Source organism: Aedes albopictus, chromosome 1, assembly GCF_035046485.1.
Source record: "Aedes albopictus strain Foshan chromosome 1, AalbF5, whole genome shotgun sequence".
NCBI lineage: Eukaryota > Metazoa > Arthropoda > Insecta > Diptera > Culicidae > Aedes > Aedes albopictus.
In genome coordinates, this window is record NC_085136.1 from 197912382 (window position 1) to 197937666 (window position 25285).

Sequence of the window (25285 nt, forward strand, 5' to 3'; positions counted from 1 at the left end):
GAGTAACGCCCATGCCGCACAGGGACTGTGTTGGAAACACACATTTTTTAAAATTGCTCATACGCTCACATTTTTGCAAAATATCAATATTTTTCGGTATTTGAAGATGGTTTATAAACCCAGTGAGGTCGCCATGTCGAAATTATTGCAAAATACATGCTCATGTGAGCGTACGAGCAATTTTAAAAAAATGTGTGTCTCCAACACAGTCATGTGCGGCATGGATGTTTACTAAAAATGTGCAGGCCGAACAAATTTTTGAGCGAAGGCGTTTTTGCGTGTAAACCGGTTGTGTTCCGGAACCGGTTCCAGGTGTCCCATCGGAAGTGACCAATTAAAAAACTAAACCAAACCCATGCATGCACAACATCAAATCATCAAAAATGTTCGTTAACCGGATAAACGGGCAGCAAGAAAATAGTCTCTGACCATACTTAAGATTACGAGCAGTGTTTCAGAATCAGGATTGGATCCATTGCTGAAATTACGCAGGTGAACAAAATCGATGCAAGCGATTAATATGTGTAAAAGAACAAAATCTATATAAAAAATTTAGCGATCTTGTCAAATTACATCATTTTAGATTCCTGAGGCGTCATTATACAGTAGGATGGATCAACGTTGTATGGAAAAATTTATATTTTATAGCACCAATCCCCTTTTGCGTCTAAAATTACTGCGAACAATTTTGATGCAACTGGTTGAGCCCTCGCGCTCTGTAACACGGTTGAAATTTGAATGGGCATTAATAGGGGAAATTTCGCTTGCTTGCACTTTTTTGTCAAATTTGACATAAATCTTATAACTAATGATAATAAAATAAAATTTGCCGAAATGTCTTGATAATGATCGGCATCCAGTGCTAGTGAAGGTGGTCAAGAGATTTGATATTTTTCAGCTCGGTCTAAACGTTTAACATAGCGTCGGAATATGGGCCATCAATAAGTTTCCAAATTCAATTATGGCTTTGATAAAGTTCTTGCTTTTCTGAATAAGGCTGACACAAATTTTGATTTTCTCTTAAGTTCAGAGGGGTCCCCCCTTGGAAATTTTGGTCGGAATTCAACATTTTGAAGAAGTGCACAAATAAATAAACCAATAAATTTTTCAATTTTAAAGTGAAATTAGAGTCTTCCAGAAGTTTTTTTTATCAAAACCGATGAGTTAAGCGGTTTTGCTTAATTTTTTAAGAATGTTTTCATCAAATTCATTTATTATTTATCAACTCCACCCCGCATTGACGAGCACTGTGACAAAAGAAGAAAATGAGATTTATTCCGTTCTAGAGAATTATCAGGATTCAGGAACACTTCAGGTTATGGCCGGAAAAAAATTAAAAGACACTACACACCGTCTTCAGCCAGAGGCTGCACAGACTGAACATTACACTAACACGAGACAACGGACAACACACATAACACCCAGTGGCCCAATGGAGAATTTTCCGTTTGACGAAAAGTTTTCCCCGACTGGAGCGGGAATCGAACCCGCACTCCGAGGCTTACGAAACGCCTAGACGACTGACGCCGCTAACCGCACGGCCACGAAGCCCACGAAATTTTGAATACATATTAGACGAGAAAGGCACTATCACCACTAGGTGGATTAATCTGGGTTTTTATGATTTGTGATGGTTTACCAATTATTCTAATCAGTCGTTTTTTATATAAAACAGCTTTCCTATAATCGTTAATTTTACAGTATATGCGACACATAAAATATTTCCAGAAGTCATTCGTTATAGAGTAATTTTTCTTAAATGAGAATTTTGGTTCTGTGCCATTTGGCCGAATGTCAATTGGCCGAATGCCAATTGGCTAAAAACCATTTGACCAAAAGGGTCATTTTTCGGTTTGGCCGAATGCCAAAAAAGGATAAATCTACTTAAGCGATCATGCCGTTGTTCTCCATTTACATCAGTGTAACTGAAAAAAAACAGCCTATAATCTAACCTTTCGCACCGTTGTAAAAAGTACATACTACCAAAAAACCTCGCTAGTTCTCTTCTTCTTTTCTTCTTGGAATTACGTTCCAACTGAAAAAAGCCTGTTGTTCTGGTTGTTCTATGAGCACTTCCACAGTTATTAACTGAGAGCTGCCTCAGCCAATGATCATTTTTATTGTGTATATCGTGTAAAAGGCCCGAAGACATTCTATAGTATGCCCAAGAAAGCCAAGGAAATTTCCTTTACCAAAAGATCCTGAACCGACTGGAAATCGAACCCATCACACACACATACCTCGATATATCGTAACTTTTAGCTTGATATAACGTTCGGCTCCGTAAAGCGTTAAACGCTCGACTAACTGAACTAAATAAAAATAATTATGATTCTATTTTGCCAGCCCTCAGGTGATTCCTTGAAGAATCCGTGGAGGAACACCCGAAAAAATCCCAAAAAGAGTTCCTGAAATGATCCTCGCCGATGAGTGACGGGCTTACCCGAAAAGCCAACTATTCCTAAATTGCACTGTAATTTCCGAAAAATGGTTGAAACTGACCGTTCGATGAATCTTGGCACTAAAGAATAGTACAGATGAGAATACATGATTGATTAAAATAAATTTCTGTACTTGTTTTGTAATCCAGAGGCTCAATTCTACCGACGAAAAACTACATCCACCGTTGGTGCAACAACGCATGCGTTTGTTTTGTTTATTTTCTTCGCGTTTAACAGGTCAATATTGATATCATGTGTCTCAAAAGAGTAAAAATGGTACAAACAAATAAGATGGGTGGCCAAAATGCTGCTAAATAACTATTTTCTGGTAGAATCATTGGGGTGACGGGCTTACCCACCCTGACGGGGTTACCCGCTTTTCCCCTACACGACTGCAAAACAAGCACCATACAGCTACCAAACTCGGTTTTCAGAAATCCATTGCTTGTCACTGGGGTTGCCTTTACTCCACTCTATTCCAACTCCGGGAGATTTCCCGGAAGATGTGAAAACTTAAACAAATTGAATAGGAGTCCCCACTAACAAAATAGCTGCTACTATACAGTACAGTTCGTTATACTGACAAATCCCCACACCAGCAGCAATTTAAAGGCTGTTAAACGAATTCATAACAGCTAGAAGCTGTAATAAAAAAAAACCGTTAGTTTACCAACACGGCTTGTCGGATATCAACATTATTGTCAAAACAAACTTTGAGCGGGATATTGAGTTGTCCAAAAAAGTCTCACGAAACCTACTGCAAGCCTATCCATATACGTGAGAACAAAATATGTTTACAAAGTTCTTACAGATAGATTAACACGGGAAATCTGAACACAAACCACTACCACACAGGAATTTGGATTGGTCAATATAGCTACTACACAAATTCTTTACAGCTATGCATCTCTGTGCTGTGAAATTATTTGGGTTGCTCTTATTGCACTTTAATTCAATACCGGAAGATTTGCCGGAAGATGTGCAAATCGAGTAAGAGTCCCAGCCACTACAACAGCTGCTTTTATACAGTACGTTTTGTAATGTTGCCAAAACACAAAACAGCAGCGCTTCGTAGCCGTTTAACGAACACTTTTTCTGCTAGAAGCTTTGAAGAAGAATCTGTTGGCGCAACCACACAGCTTGTTCAATGTAAACATTATTGAGTTTGACGTTTCACAAGCTTTTGCAGCAAGATGAAGTTGGGTAAGGTTTCTTGTGGCACAATTATGAAGCCTTGTCTGGAGTAAAACAAAACGGGCTATTTTCTATGCTATTTATATATATCAGTGTGGCAGCGAGGACATCATCGGGGCCAGTGGATACGGAGATACGGAGAGGTATAGGGCTTGAATAGAAGCTTCCGTCCACATGTACAACACAGTAACTCAGCATCAAGCCGTATTGAGGACGCTTTGTTGACGTTTATATTCACAATAAATGTTAGTTGAGTGGGTACTGGTTTTACAGAAATTCTTTTGGCAATATTTGAATCGCAACTGATATTATCCACAAAAGTTGTTTTAAATTTGACCCCGGATTACGGTACCGCTCATGATCCCTACAGATAGGTCAAGAGAAGCTTATTTTGTAAAGAAGATAGTATTTATATTTTAGTATTCTCTGAGCACTTCGACAGTTATTAAAACTAAGAGTTTCCTTTGCCAATGACCATTTATCGTATGAAATGCACGAAGGTACTCTATGCCCAAAGAAATCAAGGCAAATTCCTTTACGAAAGTTCCTGAACCGACCGAAAATCGAACCCATCACCCTCAGCATGGTCATGGTGGATACCCGCGCCTTAACATCTGTGTCTATAGGGGCATCACAATTGTCTTTTCGTTTGACCACTTGTGTCTTGGGGTTTTCTTTAACTGCATAATTCACAACAGACGAGCAAACAATATAAATAGGTTTCCTTCACCCACAAAACTGCACAAAGTTTTCTTTCCATGCATGACTGTAAAATAATCAGTATAATTTGTGTTCTTTCTCATTATTGGTATCATATCAATAACAGTGCACTGCGCTAGTATGTCGTTCTATGATCACAAAGAGGTTGTTTGATGTTACTAGCTTGATAAAGTAATCTTCACGGCTCATCTGACTCCCACTTCAACAACACAATATTATTATTATGAGTCCTGCTATTTCTCGCTTCCCGTCGATAGTAATTACAACGTCATATTCACACTGGAAGAGCTTTTCGTTTTCTAAGGACTGCAGTGCACATCAAAGACGCTAAGAGGGAATTGACACTTATAATGTCAATAATTTTCCTAGCCAAAGCGAGTCTCAGCGAGTCAAGCAACGATGTAATTTCTCCTTAAGAATTCCAACTTCAATAGTCAATTTAGTCGACATTGTTCATCGGAGAGGTAGTCGTTGCAAAGTTGTAGCAGCTACGTATCCTATCCCTCCGTTGCGACCCGGAGCGGTTGCCGAAGGCCATGTGCACGCTCTCGCATTCATTTCTCTGTGCTAGATGGGAAGTTGCCCGATGCTGATAGACCAAGAACACGAGTGGGGGCACAGAATTGATGGTACTACAATCATGTTTTAATTAAAGCAGAAAACGTTGCATATCATGGTGAACGGAACTGAGAAGACATCGGTAGTACACACAGAGTAATTTTGACGTTGTTTTCATCCTAATCGTCAAGTTAAAATGAGCAGTGAAAGAATTTTATTTTACTGAAACTGAACTCGGGAACAATTCTTAATGCAAAATTCACTATCCTACTTGATACTGGAGACATAACTTTCACAAGTTCAACGAAGTAACAAAAAAGTATCCATGTTAAAGAAGTTTTCTCAGTGTAGCCAGACTGCCTGCCTGGATGGAAATGAGCATTATTGATGTTCTCATGTTGTAGAATTCGCCAGGGGGAGGCGTTTAGTATACGACATTGTGTGTAGCTCTGTCAAACAGCAGCGCGGCCCGTTTATGTGGTAGGTATATAAACGATGACGGCAGCGTCAGATAGCTTTCCCAAAGCTCCCCTACGGCCTAGCTGTCTAGTTTTCACTGGTGCGCGGGAGAATTGAATAGGATTAGAACAATAATTGTCGCGAGCCGGGCAGGACAGAAGCGCGGCACGAATGGCATGTCATGCTTTGTGATTTGGCCCAGCGCGCTTTAACCAGAAGCAAACCATCAAAGTGATACGCCAATAGAAAAGTTTTGTCATGAACATAACGCTTTCGCGACACCATCTGGGAGGCGATAATCCTTATCATTAGAGATCGGAATGAAAGCGTGCTGAACGATAAAACGTGGTGGCAATTGAGATGAATGGTAGTTTCGAGTTGTATGGTTCTGTCATTTAACCAAAATGGCAGATGTTCACCAGATAGTAAGAAGAGGCGAGGCATAAGATTGTAATAATTATTGTATATCTGTGGTAGAAGCATGTAAAGAACAATGAAGGCTTATTTTGGATAATTACTGTTTATGGAAATAGAATAGCAGCCCAAAACATTCAGCTATCGAGTGAAACTAGTCGCGTATTATTGTCATTCCAGGATATATCAAGCTTGATTCTTTTAAGTGTAAGTGATACATTTTCTCGGATAAAATCGGTGAGAACACCGTGCCCATGGCGTAGTTGGCTGCACATTTGGCTCCACATTATCCACATAAGTGGATAGACATTAGGGGCTGCTCATGAACCACGTAGACCAAAATTTGGCCATCTCAGACCCACCCCCCTCTCCCCTGTAGACTTTTGTTCATACAAAAGTTTTGAAATTTGTTTGGAGCTTAGACTTTGGTCAGAACCCCCCCCTCTCCACAAAAAGTCTACGTGGCGGCCCCTTTGTTGGGCTTCTAGCCCTAACACATGTATGTAATTTCTCGTTCAGTCGCTCTTTCCTCTAAGTTTATAATACATAATGAACTTTGCAAAATGTTTGACTTAATATTGTTCACAAAATTACAGTGATAAGATATTTTACAAATATATATATAAACCAAAACTTCGACATCACATCAAAATTCAAGGAGGCGTCGCTGAGACGACTTTCTTCAAGAAAACAATTAAGTTCGAGATTCACTCACTATGTTGGTTTAGTGCTGTAATGAGCTACGAGTTTGATCTAAGTGCCCTATATCGCACGTTCTGGACCATTTCAAAGAATACAGGTATCAGAAGATTTGCATAAAAGAATAAAAGCTTTTGAATTTCAAAGGAGGTTTTTAAGAAATCTCTTTGACAACTCCTATTGAAATTTCCCAGACAATTGATAGGAAGTTTTGCAGCAGTTCTTTTGGAATTTTTCAATAATTCCTTTGAAAACAGTTTCGGCATTTCTATTGGAAATTGCTTTGGAAAACCGTTCTGCATTTTATTTGAAAAGTTATTCATATTCTTTTGATGTTTTGATTTTTTATTTCTTTGAAAAGTATTTTGAGTAATTGTTCTTTTTTTAAATTTCTTTGGTAACGCCTTCGGAAATTTCTTCTAAACTTAGTTGGCAATCCTTCAGGAAACTCTTTGAGAATTTTATTTTGATTTATTTAATTGCTTCGACATTTCCTTCCATTGTCCTCTCCGCAAATTCTTTGTTATTATTTTTGCATTTATTTTGCAATACACACGGCGTGTACTGAGTACAAGCACCATGAAAAATGCACGTTGGTGGTATACAACGTGAGTGTGGCGTCGCTGCAGGTAGTCGAAGACGCGACTGCTCAAGAGTTAAATATAATAATCTAAATCAATTTCCAATATTACTGCTGAGAAATTTCCAAAAGAATTATCGAACAAAATTCCAAAGGAATTGCCAAAATAGATTTAAAAAAAAAAAAATTTCCAAGAAAACCAAAAAAACTTATATGAAGTTTTGGATGAAATCCAATCAAAATTGCTGACAGGATTTCCAAAGAATTTGTGGAACAAAATCCACCAAAACGAAATTTAAATTATTTTCACTGGGTAACCTTCAAGGAATTCGCCAAATTGATTTGCAAAGGAAATGCTTAATTAAATACCCAATCGAGTTCAGTAAAAAGTTGCCAAAGATGTTTCCATAAAAATGTTGATAAAAATAATGAAATATCCGTAGAAGAAATTTCTAAAGAAGTTCACAAAGCCATTTCCAAAGTATTTGCTACATAAATTTAAGTTTACCAAGGAATTTGGAAAACTTTCTCCACAGATTTGTTTAAAGAAATTACTAATGAAGTTCCTAAAAAAATCTTAAAAACTTTCACCAAAGAAATTGCGAGTTCAATTGTCGACACAATAGCTGAGATAGTTTCCAAAAGAATTGCCAAAAAATTTCCTAAAATAAAGTAGCAAGTTTAAAAAAATGCCAAAGAAATTCCCGAAGAAACTTTCACAGAAATTTTAGTTAAAACTGAAAAAAAATCCAAATAAACTACAATAAAGATACTTGACACTGAGATCAAACTGACAGCTCTAAAGAAAACAAGTGCCACGTTGTGAGCGAATTTTTGTGTAGCATCACATCAGGAAAGCTCTTAGTCTTCTGAGTAACTTTGCCGAAGGCAGTATCCTTCTAAGTGGTCTAGAGCACGAGATATACGACGTTTAGACTGAACTGGAAGCTTATAAGAACACTAGCGCCACGTAGTCAGCGATTCTCGAACTAAATTGTTTTCTATGCAAAAGCTCTTAATCGTCTGAGCAACTTTGCCGAAGGCAGTATCCTTCTAAGTGGTCCAGAACACGAGATATTCCACAACTACTGGCAAAATGTAGTGTTGTCCCACATGTCCGACATGGTGCCCTGTGTAGCAGATTCCCGGTGGTCGATGTTCCCGGAACCACTGTTTCAACATATCAACACATTTTTGACGAAATTATCTTTCAAATAAGACATTGGTCATTTGAATTGGTGAAAAAAAATCATCATTCTCTAAGAGTTTGAATTTCTGGGTCTGGGTCTGGGCTTTTTTTGTGGCGCCATTTTGGTTTCACCTTAAGAAAAAACCCAGATTAATCCACCTAGTGGTGATAGTGCCTTTCTCGTCAAATTTGTACTTATGAACTTTCCGTCGACGTTAGCCAAAATGTTCCTGAATCCTGAAAACACTTTATATACAAAAGCAACAATTTTAACAAAGATAACATCGATTTGGGAAACTTTTTGATGGTACATATTCCGATGTAATGTTCAACAGCAAAACAGAGCTGAAAAATAACAAACCTCTCAGTCGGCTGCTTGACCACTTTAACCCAAGTCGTGTGTTGTGGTCATTATGACTCCATTCTATGCACTACGGCAGCGCACAGTGGCGGGCCTCCATACAAAAGTAGGAAAAAACCTCAAATGTTAGCCGGAATTGCTAAAATTCACAGGTTATGATGATTTTAGTTCCCTAAATCTATTTCTGATATAGGACTTTTCATATATTTTGGTTTTACTATATTAGGGTGGTTCAAAATTTTGAAATCTGCTGATTGTGGAAAGCATGTAAAAATAATCGATAATAAAGCGATGTGCTTTCTGAACGTAGATTTTGATTAACCTTTTCATTTGGGGGTTCATAAATCATGTATTGGTATTGAAATAAACTATAATTGTGTATTTGTTGCTGTTAGGGTGGACCAAAATCTACAAAACTACATAAATCATTAGAAAAAATCGTTTACCTACGTTTCCTTCCAATGGATCAATTCAGATACACACCAATGTTGGCTGACAAAACGTGGTCTATTCTCAGGGACTGCCCATAGACCACATGACATTTTACGGTGGGTACACGGAGGTGTGTCAATTCAATCGTTATGGGGTCGGATAGTCTAACATAGTGAACTGCGTAAAATTTGAACTGCTTTTCATTAATCTCGTTTCAACAACTTCAAATATGCTCTTCCGAGTTTGGGTTGTAAGGTACAACGATCTGTGCTATCACTTGTCGAAGCAACCGAAACTACCCCATCTATAATGAATACACAATTCATATCCGCAATATTGAAGGGAGTCCCGAGCAGAAGGGAATAACAACAGCATAAGGAGCTATGTTATTTGGGTAAAATAACTGAATAATAGAATCGAATATTTTTAAGTTATTAGCATAACATATTATGTTATAAGCTTGTCTGTCATAAGCGGCAAAATAACAAATATCATAACAAAAAAATGTTCTTGGAAAACCATTTTAATAACTTGTTTTGTTAGTTTCAATAACAACTTAATAACAGTGAATTTGGAAAATATTTCAATAACAAATTTTGATATTAATTTGTTATTGATAATAATCGGTAAGCAAAATTTGTTATAATATCAAAATCGTTTCTAAGTAAATTATGCTACTTATTATATAAAATTATTCACTTTGTCTCAAAAACCTAAATAACATGAGTAACAATACTTTAAATGATCGAAACATACTATCAGTTTTTAATTCATTCTAAGAGAATGTAGAAGAAAAATTTTCCAGAAATTTCTTCGAGAGTTCTACCACGAAATTATTCGCAGATTTTCAAAGACTCCTCTAGAAATCCCTCCAGAATTATGAACAGAATCCCTTCAAGGATTTCATCCCGTGATTATTTGTTCCGATTTTCATTTTGAGATTTCTCTGAAAATTTCTTTGCGGGTTTTTTTTTCAGAAGAATTCTGCTGGAGTTTTTCAAAAGATTTTTCCAAGAATTCTAATAATTACTTAGAAAAATTATTTTTCGAATTTCTAAGAAGATTGCGCCAGGAGTTCTTTTGAAGACTTCTCCAGGGTATCGAAGGGTTCCTCTAGAACTTCCAAGTGTTTTCCCGAATATTATTTAAGGAATTTTCAGAGGATTCGTTCGGAAACTTCCTCCCTAACTGATTACAAAAATGGAACAAATCAAAAGGACAGATCTTTATTATCAAATTGTCGCTTTGATTTCAAAACTTGTTACTGTTGTGCTATTGTTGATATGTTGATCAATAGTACAACAAAAACAAAACTTGTACTTCAACAAAACATGTTATTGAAATGTAATTGAGTGAATGTGTATCAATAGCTTGAAAATAACTGAATTAGATTGTCCAACAAAATGTGTTATGGAAAAGCTATGCCTTGATAATTAATTAATAACAAAACACGATATAAAAACAGGTTATGTGATTTCGTAGTTATTAATTTGATATTCTCCTCTGCTCGGGGTTTTTGATAAACGATCATCAGAAATCGGTAATCATACTGATGAACAGTAGAGTTTCAGCAAATATTTTCAAAATCTTTATCACTCTGTGTGTCGTTCAGTAGAAATGTGTTTAACGAAACCGCATGAATAACATACAATAAAACTTCAAGTTTAAAAAACCAATATAAGGGGTTTCACTAGAGAGTGTAAAATGTTCGTTTATAAAATTGCGATTAAAATATTCAAAGATTGCCTTGTTGATCGCAACGTTTACGCAGAAAAATATTTAACGTAGCGTTTTACGCCGTTTAGTGAATTCCTTTTATATTTTATAGATGATTGTTGCTTTGAACTGTAGCGATGTGAGCGTAGAAAAGAAACGCGAAGATGTCGACGAATTTGTGTCCAATTTGTTCCAAGGCTGTTGAACAATTCTAACGATTAAGATGAATCGAAGAAACGACCAGTTTAAGAAAATCAATGAGCAATGGTTCGTAGTTATTTTTACATGTTTTTCACGGTTGTTTTTGTCTTTCTGTTATTTTGAAGGTTAATATTTAGTTGTATCTGGTGAAGCAACATGTAAGTAGTATCTAAGTAAATGAAGGCTACTTAGTCATCACTCCTTTCCTCTCCAGCTTACTGTTTTTAACTGGAGCACCCACCTTCTTGTGTTTTTCTGTCAAAAAAAATATATATTAAAATATGAATATTTAAAAACTTTAAAGCTGTGGCAATTACATTATCAGAACCCAACCACCCCCTCCCCCTCCTCCTATGACCATCTGACTTGGTGAATGTTTCTTACAATAATGAAAATTACACTAAACTGTTAGTATTCTGAAGTCAAATTAAGCTATGTTAAGATTAAATTTAAACTTCAAACAATATCACTTCCTCCACAACCATGCGGCTCCATTGTGACCTGATAGAAAAAAAAATTTTCGCGCTTAGCGTGACCTAGGGTATTGGTTCCCTTATTAAGCATGTGGCTCCCATTTTCATCCTACTAAAAACAAAGGAATGAAGCGCTGTTTGTTTTGTTTCTTATTTTTGTATTTTTTGTTAGAAGTGAGCACGCATGAAACACAAAAGAACGGAATCAATCGGTGCCGTAATCGCGTGCTCTCGGATAGGATGAAAATGGGAGCGTGAGATTATTGATGGCACTCGTACCCTATATAGCCAAAAACTAGACAAAATTGCACGTCAGTTCCGGGATACAGCGTCGTTTTCTGATGTTTCCTAAACAAGTACTGGATCTCTGTAATACGAAGTTTTTCTCCAAAATTTCTTAAAAATCATTATGTTTGCATATTGTAAAACATACAAAATTTGTGATTGAATCCCAAACAATCCCTGAAATGTTATGGTTATTCATACCCAAAAACATAAAAAATATTGTCACACTATTCAAGTCTTCCTAACTTTTACAACGACCTCATAAAGGAAGCTCATAAAATAAAGACAATAAATACTAATATTGTAGCACATAAAACTTCAACTTTGAAAAAATCTACAAGACTGAATTTTCGACCAAATGACTTGAAAATTTGGGGTTTTCTTAGTTGAAGTATCTATAATGGGAGAAAAATATTAGAAAAATAAAATATTGAAGTCGATTTTTGAGGTTTTGTCCGGCTTCCGGCCACTGTGCAGCGGGGTGAGCGTCAGCTAATGCATGAAGAAGGTTTACTTTATTCACAATCACAGATCACTTTGTGATTTTTGCCAATGTTATTCCATCACACTTTAGGCTATATTTTATTACCATTGGTAACACGATTCATGTAAAATTTGACCTTCTTACAATAAAAATGCAGAAATATTATTACAAGTTCTAGATGTGCCCTGAGACTATTTTCTTGTTAACCGTTCATCAGATTATCAAAAACGCCACTATGGTTTAATTCTCTTCTATATTTTACCACTTCCGGTGGGTTACTCGTCTCGTCGCCAGTTCTGGAACACTACCGGTTCTCCCAAATATGGTCTGAGATTATTTGCTGGCTAACCGTTTATCATGTTACTGAATAAGTCATTTATATGTCACATGTATTGGTTCTCCTTTACAATTGTCCATTTCTGGCGGAACACCCGGAATCGGTTCCGCAACACACTGATATGGCTTGCGTCTATTTCCATGCAACTGTTCATCATGTTACCTAAAAAGTCGTGATTTGAGGTATCGCATGCATGGGTTTGGTTTCACTTCCGGCCCGAAACCGGTTGCGGAACACTACCGATAGTCTCTTAAATAGTCTGAGCCTATTTGCTTGCAAACGTTTATAAGGTTATCAAAAAAGCCGCGCTTTGCTGTGTCGCATGAATGGGTTTGGTACAATTTTATATTTAGCCGCTTTCGGAGGGAACCCCGGAACTAGTTTCGGAACTACTGACAGTTCATAAAGTGGTCGTTGCATTCTTTCTTGATTACCGGTCATCAAGGTGTCGGAAAAGCCTGGATTTGAAGTGTCGCATGCAAAAGCTTTGTCAAATTTTATATACGGCCACTTCCGGCGGAACTCCCGCAACCGGTTCTTAACAATACTGGTTCAGATATGGTCTGAGACTGTTTTCATGCTAACTGTTCATCAGGTTATCGAAATGGCCGCAAGTTTGATGTGTCGCATGCATGGGTTTGGATCATTTTTATATTTGACCACTTCCAGCGGGACATCCGGAACCGGTTCTGAAACACTACCGGTTCAGATATGGTCTGAGTTTTTTTATGCCAACCTTTCATTGGGTTATACAAATAGTCGCACTTTGTTCCGTCGCATGCATGGATTTGATTCACTTTTATTATGTACACTTCCGGCGGGACATCCGGAATCGGTTCCGGAACCCAACCGGTTCAGATATGGTCTGAGACTGTGTAACGTTTTCCCGGCAACAAGATCAACAAGACACAATTTTTGATTGACTCTGGCTTAAAAGTTCCGCTTTAGCGCCACAGCCACAGCCACAGACCACAGCCTGATACGGAACTTCGAGTTCGCAGAATTGGGTGCCCGGATTTAGCCAGCGGCAGTCGTGGAGTCGTGTAACTAATAAAGCCAAACGAAATACAAAAACTGACACTAAAACACCAATCAAATATGCTTGACACTATATTTAAAACAATTTTCGTCTTCTTGCAAAAGGAATAATTAAATTTTTTGGACCAGCCTAATCTTCCTATCATAACACAATTTGTTGTGCGCACAACCGTATTCTTCGGACTAAGCCTTTTTCTGCCCGTATCGCTGCCTCTGCTGCGTCTAGTCGTTCATGCAGGTACATCTCTCCGTAAAAACCGATCACCAGTTGGTGGTGATCGGTTCTGCTAATGTCCCCATGCGGATGATTTCTGTTCTATTCACACTACTGTTGCAGAGGAGGAGAGGGTTTGAGGGTTTGATAACGGAGGGGTTATAACTCTTTATAACATTGTTTGCGGCATTTAGAAATGCTGTGCGGATTGTTGTTCGCAATGATAATTGCGGTTTTGTGCCTCGGCAGAGCTCTCGCAATAGCCAACATCCAATAGGTCTGTGTGACGACATCGTGGCCCACGCACCTCTGAACAGAGGCTGGGATGATTTGTACTGGAGCTCGCTTGGCTTAACCAGGGTATAGCTGCGAAAGTGTCGGGCTTTGCACTGGCTCGCTCGGCAGATGAGGGAATGGTAGGTAGGGATCCTCGCTCTCTGCTGATTAAACTTCACTGCTTGGTTTGCGAAGAGATACTGTTCCACGATCGTTTGTTGGGCCCTGATTTTTATACTATCGGGGATGGCAAAGTATTACAGAATTCTTCTTCTTAGTGGCAATCAAATTTGATTGGTTGGTAGAAAATGAGAAGCAGTAGTTCGTTTCTAGAAAATGGGCATGTGCAAACGTTACAACTGATTTATTGCTAACTGTTCATCAGGTTATCGAAATTACCGCAATTTGATGTGTCGCATGCATGGCTTTGGTTCACTTTTATATTTGGCCACTTCCGGCGGGACACCCGGAACCGGTTCCGGATTAAAACTGGTTCCGATATGGTCTGAGACCGTTTTCATGCGAACTGTTCATCATGTTGTCGAAATTACCGCAATTTGATGTGTCGCATGGATAGCTTTGGTTTGCTTTCATATTTTGCCACTTCCGGTGCGACACCCGGAACCGGTTCCGGAACACTACCGGTTCAGATATGGTCTGAGACTGTTTTCTTGCTAACTGTTCATCAGGTTATCCAAAATGCCACAGTTTGATGTGTCGCATGTATGTGTTTGATCCATTTTTATGTATGGCCCCTTCCAAGGGTACTGGTCCGGAACACCTAAATGGCCATAACTCCGGAACGGCTGAACCGATCCGAACCATTTTCAATAGGAAACAATGGGACCAGATTACGCGTCGAATGAAACGTCAGTCATCAAAATCGGTTGAGGTTTACTGCCAAAAAGTGATGTGAGTTTTTTTGTACACATACACACATACACACACACATACACACACACAGACATCACCTCAATTCGTCGAGCTGAGTTGATTGGTATATGTGACTCGACTCTCCGGGCCTTCTATCAAAAAGTCATTTTTGGAGTGAACATATAGCCTTTTCCAGTACACTTACAGTATGACCCATAAAAAATGCGACATTCCATTTTTTTGCAGTATTTGAAGATTTTTAATGAAATAATCCCAATGAATTAAACTTTTTTGGATTAGGATACAATAAGGAGGTCATTGTCATACAGGATCTCTAAAATTTTTGTCAAAATATTCATTGGTTACGTATATGGGATACCTTATAATTGTTAACAATTTCTAAATAAAATCAAGTTTTCCTATAATTTTTATAGCAAAATGAACTAAGATAAAAACTTTTAAACACATGGAAACCATGAAGAAATATGTACTCTTTAATACGCCCATGTTTGAAAAATATTTTAAAAATAATTTCAAATGTTTAGGAAACAAAAACTAAAAAAGGTGCTACATATTAAAACCCGTATTTAAGATAAATTAGTAAAAAACTTAACACTGTTAGAACATTTTTCAAAGCATTTTTTTTGTCGATGAAGGCATATATACCTACCTTTATGATAAGTACAAATACTATGTACTTAAAAACAATTTCATGCTTAAAACATAATATTTTCTAAAAATTATCATTTGTCAAAAAATTCAATTTTCAAAAAATGTCTCTTAATTTATAAGCTAATATTTTTTTCGTGCTTGTCCGAAGAACCAACCAACTCCTGAAGACCTTATATAGCCATAAAAGTACTATTTTGAAAATAAAATTTGATTGAATGTGATTGAAAGCAATTGAAAGAAAATTATATCCTTAAAAAACGGCCTCTGGCGCGTGGACGATTTCGACATCCATATGTTCAACGTTATATTTCCGAAGGTATTTGCATGGAATCAGTCTATGTTCCTTTGCCATTATAAGATTAGTGGCTCTACTATAATATCCAATAGATACATGCGAGGTTAATCAGTTCGAAGTAGGGGAACGATGACTTTGAAAACTGTCGCATTTTTTTATGGGTCATACTGTAGTGTACGAGAAAGCCAAAAAATAATAATGCTTCGTTTCTGCAAAATATTAAAAGTCAAGAAGTTTCATTACGATAAGTTGATTAACAAAAAAGATAATAATGCTTGAAATCGCGTTTAGGTTCATAATGACCCTAATGCACGGCGAAGGTTAAAAAAAAGCTGTAGGTAAGAAGTGTTAAAGAAATATGAATGTGATAGAAACATGATAATACTTGCTTAAGTTTCTAGCGATAATACTACGCGTAGCTTCGGAACCACGTGGAGACTGTGATTATTATTATGTTTGTTATTCTGTAATTAATGTATTTGCAGTTATTCTGTAATTAATGTATTTGCAATGGCAAGTAAATTTTTTGTAGACATGACGCCTACAATGCTTTAGTGTGGGTGTTGCATGGTACCTGGTGTCATTTTAAGGAACAAATTGCTAATTGGAAACATTTAACATTTTAGTCTTTCTTCAAGACCGGTCTTAGAAAATGTATGATAAATTTTCTAGCCACATAATTTGTATATTTTGTTTTAATTGATTTATTTATTTCTTTTCTAGGAGCTAAAGCTCTAGGATGGCTGAACAATATGGAAAGTTATACAACGTTCTCTCCTCAATCAACTATTCATTCAATAAATTCAAAGTGTAGGTGAGACAAGATAGACTTGATCTCGTTTTCTTAACCCTCCTTTGGCATTAGGGTCATTTTTGACCCAAACCGTACACTACGTTAGCGAGCTGCTGCCAACGTGATGCAAAAGGAAGGTTGATTTGCTTCTAACTTGAGGGAAAACACAAAATTAGATCCTATTTTTGAACAGAATGGCAGGTTAATATCTATTGCAAGTTTATACACAACAGACGGACTTTAAATTATTGTTAAAGTTTTCAAAACTGCGTTTTTATGGAAGCTTGACTTATGATGTATTTTGCAACAAATGGGTCACTCTTGATCCCATTTTCAGCACATGATTCATTTTAAGGGAAAATAATTTCAGAGGCTTCCTTTTTTTTCTGTTCAAGTTTTCTTGTATTTTTGATAAATATAGTGTGTTTTAAATTGTAAGATTTTCTTATATTTGTAAAAATATGCCGTATTTGGAAAATGATGAGACTTTATGGTGTGTACAAAAATAAAAATCTGACGCATTTTATCATTGAATATGATAGAATTCCAGGCAAATAGAGACTTCCGAATGGAATTTTATTTTTCGTACATACAGTAGATGTTCGATAGCTGCAACATGTTTACCTTTCATTTAGCGAACAAAATTCGATAACTGCAACGTCAGACAGGTGTCAACGACCCATCAATTGACGTTAAATGAACGTAAAATTCATTCGACTGTTCATTTGGGCTAACATGGAGCACCGTTTTGATGGATAGCGGTGCGATAACTGCAAATTTGTTGCACTTACCGGACTTGCAGTTAAAAAGCATTGCAGTTAAACCAATTGCACCAACCAAACGTCTACTGTATAATGTGTGTGTAATCCTCGAATGATCAAGTGATGATGATGATGATGATGATGATGAAAGTGTACCCACCATCAGCGCAAGGATCAACTATGATTGCAGAATCATTCCGAAAGGGAATGATCTACCTGATGGTTTGTTGTAGTAGGGTGAGTTAAAATCGCAGAATCCCTTCGGTAGTAAAAGAGAGTGTACTTTTAAAAATTATCTATTTTGAGGATTGTTCCCGTCCATGTATCAGTATGTCTTATTTACGTCTTTGGATGTGATGCAAATACATTGTCCCTACGAGAAAGTGCCTAGTAAATCTAAGTAATAATTCAAATACAGATACCATTATACCTTCCGCAGCCGTTGTATAGTCGGCTCTACATTACCCGGTCGGAAGGATTTCTACTTGTCGAGTTCATTTCTACCTCGTCAAGACACCCACCCTAATTTTGGTTACAAATTCCATCTGGTTCTTGCCTTGACTACACATAACATTTGACCATTCGCATAACTGTCAAAATCAAAATCATTTTGCGCCAGAAAACTTACTGACGCGTTTCATCAAGTTCTGCGAAGAGATTTTTTTAAAGAATTGCGTGCCAAAAAACTGTAAGTTTTTAACGAGTTTAGTGATTTTTAAGTGAAAATTATTAAAATTTCTTTGTTGCAGTCATAAGTATCCAATTCCTGCTGGATTTGTGCAGGTTCATGGGGGGTCTCTGGAATTGCCGTCATAAACTTATTGCTGCCTGGTAAGTTTGTTAGTGGTTTAACCTTCTTGATGATTGAGATTTTCATTAGAAATCTTTAATTTTCAGGCAAATATGAATGCATTTAAAGGAGTCCTCTAGCTGTCAAAGCTGCATCATGAAGCTGCCAAAGATCCCGAAGGAATTCCTGGATCTTCCGTCTGGTGGCAGCCTGCCATCGCCAGTATGAGTTTGCGTATTGTCCAGTTTTCTTAACCTATAAGTTAATGTCATGTGTTTTATTTTTTGAAAAATAAATAGGGAAAGGGAGTTGGGGCATGGTAGGAACGAGGGTAGGAGTGGTAGAGAGATCCGCCCGGGTTGACAGTTCTCCAAGAATCGTGCCTGCCGTGAAAGGAAATCCGCCAGCGTGTCGACCAAGCGGCGTCATAAAGTGATCCATCTGGAAGTTGCCACTAATCCCAGAGTTCGCCAATCGCAAAAAAATCTGCCCGGATGTTGCCTGAGTGTTGTCCAAACGGCGTCGTAAGGGAATCCGTCCAGTTTTCAGAGAGTTTTGGAATTCCGTCGGTGATTTACACATGTAAGTTCTGCAGTAAGTTCTCCAGCAAAAAATAATAAATTATGTATTTATTTGTAAGTATATATTTATATTTGTATTTACATGTTTTTATTTAATTATTTATATAAATTATAAGAAAATAAATATACTAAATGAATAACAAAATCAATTTCTTGGTTGTTTTTTTTTTATTGAAAAATTTAAATAAAAATAAGAAGAAGATTTTTTGACGTATCGATGTCTGGTAGATGTCTGTTAGATTTCTAGTACCCAATGTCTAGTAGATCTCAAGCAGGTATCTAGTAGACTCTATCTGTCAAGAAAATTTTGAGGTAGACAAAATGTTGCATTGGAGGCAGATTTCTATAAGACTGGTACTCGATATCTGCTTAAATATCTACTAGACATTTTGGTTTGTCTAGTAGATACCTACTAGATTTCTAGTTGAAATTTCTGAGCGGGTATTCTTGCTTGAAAGGTTTAGTCGCTCGGTTGGTCACCACTGCTACCATTACGCTGATACTGTGTACAACAAGCGATTTTTTTTTATCAACATGTTGTTTAAAATACAACAGCGCGGCTATATTTTTATATACTTGTGTCAAACAGTTGAAATGATTCCTAGAATTTATTGAATTCCATAACATTGCTAAAATGTTTAAATTGATAGGAATGTTATTGTTATGTGTTGATTGCACCATTTTATGAATACAATGCAGCAGTGACAAAGTTTATCTCTTTTTACTGTTGTAGTTGAATGTTGTCGCTCAACAGAATAAATGCGCTCACCCTACAGAGCCAGAACATTGCCTATTTAACGATTGATAGAACGGACAACAAGAGCCAGCCTCAGCTGACATGCAATCAATAAAGGGCAACATGTTCATCACAATTTATAACACAATACATAACTTTACCGCTTAATTTTGAACCTACCGCTGCGCCAAGTGCTGGTTGCTGCTGGAACAAACTTTTTTTTCCTGGGTGATCCTAGTGCCTCGCCGTTGTATCCGAGACTCGGCTTACTACACACTGCTACCCTGTTGTTTTATGAGGGTATTCCATTTTCAATCTTCCTGGGGTGGTGGTTCGTTCCATGGGAAAAAGTTTTTCCTCATTCCGACGAGCGCCGGGTTGTTGTTTTGTGACGAGTCGAGCCGCTGTTGGTTCTTCGCTTGGCTTTAGTATACCATGACGACACAAATTTTCATCCTATAATCGTTCACAGCTCCCGGTCATCGTTGTCGTTGGTTTGGGCAAGTTTGACCAATTTCACTCCGGGTTAAGCACGCACAGACACACATTCACCCCGGGAGAATGGGCACTGGCCAAAAGCCACCACTTAATATCCCTAGTGGTGACGATGACAGAACACTGGTGGACAATCAATTTTCATCGCTTTTTATCGCTTTTCTTCGGCCTCTTCTATGACTGGCTTTCACCACCGAATCACTATAAATTAATTTTTTATCTCGTCAGCAACTTTCGTTTATTGGTTTCATTTTCATTTCCGTTTTGGCACACACTGTTGGATCCTTAAAGCATGCTTCGTTGGTACTTTGGGGTATGGCATATTTATTTTGTGATGGAATTTGGTGAATAATTTGAATTTTTCCGAGAACTTTTTCTGAGTATGGATACACCGGGTCTTATTCTTAGATTAGTACAATAGCGACATGATGTTGCCGAGTTGATCTTAATGGACCAAACTGACCCGCAAACTCGCACCAATAACACGTCCCATTCACGTTTTAATCCTCATTTGCTCATTGAATTCGTATCGCATAACATTTTTCCGCGAATAACTATCAATAGATGCCAGCTGCTCCACTACTGGTGCACGATTAGCATCATCGGAACATTTTCCCAAATCGAAATTAACAACACTGTCTACATGCTTATAACACAGCAGTTTGAAAGTATTAGGACCTTTGTGGTAGAATTGGATTGTTCGAAATAGGCTCTATCAATACTTTAATGGTTGTAACTGCTACTCGTTCAAATTTTTCTAAACACGTTAGTTAGCCTCGACAATACTATAGCACCAATCCACACAGGCTCATATGGACAGTTGTTTCGATTGTACGTACGATGCACCAGTAATAATCTCCCACCATACTCGTAGTTACTCAAGCAGTATCATTCAACCGTTCATTGGAGCCCAAGCGACCATAAACCGAGTAGGACCAACTGCCGCTTAATGATTACGACAAGCAGGAATTGCCACTTCTACTGACGATGTTCTGCTACGCGAACCAGCATCTATTACCATCACCACAACCGGGATCAACAGTGGCCGCAGCATCAATACTGCTCGTACCGACGTCATCGATTTAATAACCATGGCATCACCGTGCACCACCCACTTCTAAGCACTCACATCTCTTCACCAAAGCAACATCACTTGTTTCACACCATGAGAGAGGGAGGCCAACCCCCCCGAAAAATCTCCCTTTACACTGTGGGGAAAACACCTTTCTTTTGATACAATTTGCTGGGCTACAACACCAATCCTACCGTGGTGCAACTCCCTTTACAGTTGCCCGGCTACCGTGGCTCAGAAATCTCTGCCAATTTCACTGCAATCAGCTCCTCCACTTCACCCCGACACACGTCCAAACTGCACTCCGCGTATCAAAAATGTTTCGAATTCGTGGGAAAATCGAGAAAAAAAATACCGTTCGACCGACAACGGAAAACTACCGTGGAAATCCGAGGGCACGTCCGACAGGCATAGATGTCACGCTGAAACTGCTTGAAGCCCACAAATCTTCGTCCAACCAGGACCAACCCGACACAGAGCTCCACTCTAGAATCCCACTCCTATTTGCTCCTCATTTTCACGCTCTGATCCAACTCTCAGCGCACATCGCCACTCGATTCTCTTCCAAAGCCCCAAAACCCATCAGCTGACAACAAATCGCAGCCTCCCCGGGCCGAGCAGCATCAAACCTTGCCCAACGTCACCGTCGTCGTTCGTTCATGGAAGGGAAACCCTCAACACCTTGTTTTGGCTCCAGTTATCCCATGCGAGCGCGAGTAGATTTTCGCATTTTCTCTCGTTCTCCCGGTGCGGATTCGGGCGGCTTTCGGCTACGCTGAAAAGGACATGCGCTGTGGAGCAAATTCAGCGAGGTCGTAGCTGTCACTGCCGGAACTCCGTTGAGTGCGGTGGATGCGAATGTGGGAGAATACTGATGGTCTATCAAAACAAGGATACCACTAGCGACGCGTAGCTTTTCAACGCAGCAACTATCGTGTGCGGTGGAGTCGGTACAAATGGTCGAAAAGTTCGATGTACATATGTACTAGATTGTTTCCGTTTTTAGTTAACAGATCATAGTCATGAAATGTTTTGACTAAAAGAAAACTGAACATAAACAAATAGTGTATCATATGCATGAACATTCATTAATTTCGTTCTCTTATCCATAAATTAACAAACTTTTCGATCGGGGTTTGTAGAATTAGCTTAAGTTAAAATATACAAAAATATAAACATAAAACAAAACTTTTTATGGGCTACTTCAGATGGTCGTAAACCAAACGTCCTCCGACATACAAGGAAAACTCGAAAGTTCAAGAAAATATTAGTTGATTCTATAAAAATCAAAAGTTCTGGCGTTCGATTTGAATAGGTCGTAGTTTGCTGTGATTTCTATGCAGATTCGACTTATTCAAACCGAACCCCGAGTTAATAAAATTGATAAGATTTTAAGTAATGATTGAATTCTTAAAGTAAAAATTTGATTTTTCCATTACTGAGAATCACTATCTTTATCAACGAGGCTTGAACTTCACCTCGGATAAAAGTGAAATCCTAAAGAATAATTGCAATCCAGAATTTAACAAAAGAAACTAATACTTAAGCTAAGACAATAGTATAGAATCTGGCGAATTTTTTTTTTGTAAATTTAAATATTTTGTTTCATTTTCTTACAATTTGGTTCGTTCCTTGTAATTGAGTCGATTTTCCATTTTATTTTTAGATAGTCTTTAATGTCAGCCTTCTTGACAAAAGATGTCAATACAGTTTCTCTAGAATTGAATCATGTACAGGGGTTGGCCAAAAAGTTTGGGATAGGCAGCTTTTTTTTCTCTCCCAAAAATGTTTAACAAGCTCTAACTTTTCATAGAGTGCACCTAAAGTTCTCAAATTTTGACTGTTTGTCAACCTATTATATGTGCATCAATAGTACAAATTTGAGCTCGATTGGTTAATCTCTCGCAAAGCTATATCCGTTCCCGTAAAACACTAATTTAAAGACTACCAATTTTTGAACTGTCATATCTCGGAAGCCAGTGAACCGAAATGCATGAAATTTTTAACGTTTGTCAACAATATATTGATACTTAAGCTAAGTTTTGGGAGTTAGGGTTTGTGTTTTTAAAAAACTAACACTCAAACTTGACTCTAGAACTACTGACAAAACAATGACGCATTCTTTATTCCGTCTTCCTTATTTATAACCTATCCAGAAAATACTTATCGTTATGTCCTACGCTATCTTACCATTCCCTTACTGGCTCCCTTCGTTGGAAAGTTCCGTTGTCCCTTCGATGTGGTCCATGGGGTGCCAGCCTGTACCATCATACCGCGTCGTGTTGTCCATGTCGTCGGCTTATCAGGTTCTGCTGTGCAATGGTTCGCCCATTGCCTTTATGCTAATCGCGTTCCTCTCGTACCATGCAGAGTCTTCGTTATCGGGTACGTTTGTTGGTCGAGTACGGAAATCCTTTTCGTAACTGCTCCCTCCTTCAGATCGAAGCGTCCCGATTCGATGGTTTGGATGTTGTTTGCTTTTGGTTTCCCTTTTATGGCTTGATAGGTTGTCGCTCGTAGTTGTGTTACTTCCGCCTTTTCCTTATCGCATTGCGTAGCAGGAAGGCTGCTCCTAAAAAGAAACCAACGAAAAGCAGTCCAATACTCGCGTTCCTTCGGGTTGACTTGATCTCCTCCATTTCTTCTAGGTTTTTCAGTTGGAACTCGTGTAACCTTTCCAGGGATATCAAGGGTTCCACACTCTCTTGCTTTATCTCTAGTCCATCCAGTGGAATGATGAACGATGGAGAACTTTGGTGGTGTTCCAGGCTACTGAAAGACTTGTTGTTTATTGAAACAGAGCAGTTGTTGAAAAATATTAGAAATGTTCCCGACAGCATTCGATCGGACATATGGCAATCTGTCGTAAGGACCGCTGATTTCGCATTCTTAACGGCAATATGATTATCGGTGATTCTCTTAACCGTCGTCTCGTTAAGAGTTTCTACCATATTACAGTTTCCTGATAATCCATGAAGCAGTTTCGAGTAGCATTTGTCGTCCGAGACGTCCATTAGGTCTTTTGCGTCGCAGAGTACATTGGCATTGATAGTTTGGCAATTACCTATGACGAAATACGTTGTTCCCGGGCTGGTTATGGCGTGTGTTGCTGGTATCTTCAGTGCTGCTCCGTTGATGGGGAGTGGTTCCAATAGAAGGTGCTTGTAGATCCTATTCTCAATTTGTGGAATCAAAATAATAAAGTATATTTTGGATTTTTTGTAAAGTGCCTTGATTCCTAAAAATTCATAAGCCTGATCCGCGCTAAGCAAAGTAATGTTTTGTTCTTGCAATCTATCTGTGACGAATTTTAATTCCTCTGGTTCCAGAAAGGTTTTAGATATCAAATTGAGGCGGGCTAGTTGGATTGTTTCGAAAACTGTATCTAAATGGGTTTTCAATAGTTCTATATGATGCGAGATTTTAAACACCTGAGTAAGAGCAGTGAAATTTTGATTTATTCTGTTATGATTCATCATTTCCTCTCTAGCTTTGATTATTTGTTTTGTGATTATTGATTGTTGTTCGTTAACCACCCTGATTACCTCGTTTATTCTATTCTGGAGTTGTTTATTTATTTCAATTTGCTGGTTATTTGCCCTGACAAGTTTGTTATTGCCTGCTCTCAAATCGTTTAAATCATTATTGATTTGGACAAGGTCGTTGTCATCAAGATTGCCAGTAATAAGCTTTATCCCAGATCCAATAATATTAAACAATCCCCTCTTTCCCCTGTGTTTGGGATAAAGATTATTATATAGGTTAAATACCGTAATGTACCTGTCCTGTAGTAAGTCTGTCACGTCTTTAAAGTTCGGGAAAATTTTTAGTCCGTTGATGATGGTCTGAATCTTATTAAGTACTGGAGCGTACTTGTCCAAGTCGATCTCATGATAAATCCTATGATGTCCGTCTTTTATCATGCTGCTTCCTATTTGCATCGATAGGAGTCCAGGATTTTGGGAAAGGTCGTGGATCTGTATGGTTTGGGATAGGCATTGTGGGATGATAAATAGTAGGGATACAGTAAAGAGCGCCATAGTCCTATAGGAGTAGAAAAATAAGCATGTTAGAATTATATAGATGTTGAGAAAAAAATGGAGAGACGTGTTCTATTTTCTAACGCGGCGCAAATTGCTTTTATGA

General features: G+C 38.0%; 1 protein-coding gene across 3 annotated transcripts in view; it reads right to left on the reverse strand.

The window, feature by feature from the left end:
* LOC109423252 (hemicentin-2) overlaps window positions 1-22163 on the reverse strand; it is a 759984-nt gene extending 737821 nt beyond the window's left edge. For all 3 annotated transcript variants that reach the window (XM_062846090.1, XM_062846089.1, XM_062846092.1), the window contains exon 1: window positions 19753-22163. The gene's annotated coding sequence lies outside the window, so the exon portion shown is untranslated. The remainder of the gene's footprint in view (window positions 1-19752) is intronic.
* Window positions 22164-25285: the final 3122 nt, after the last annotated feature.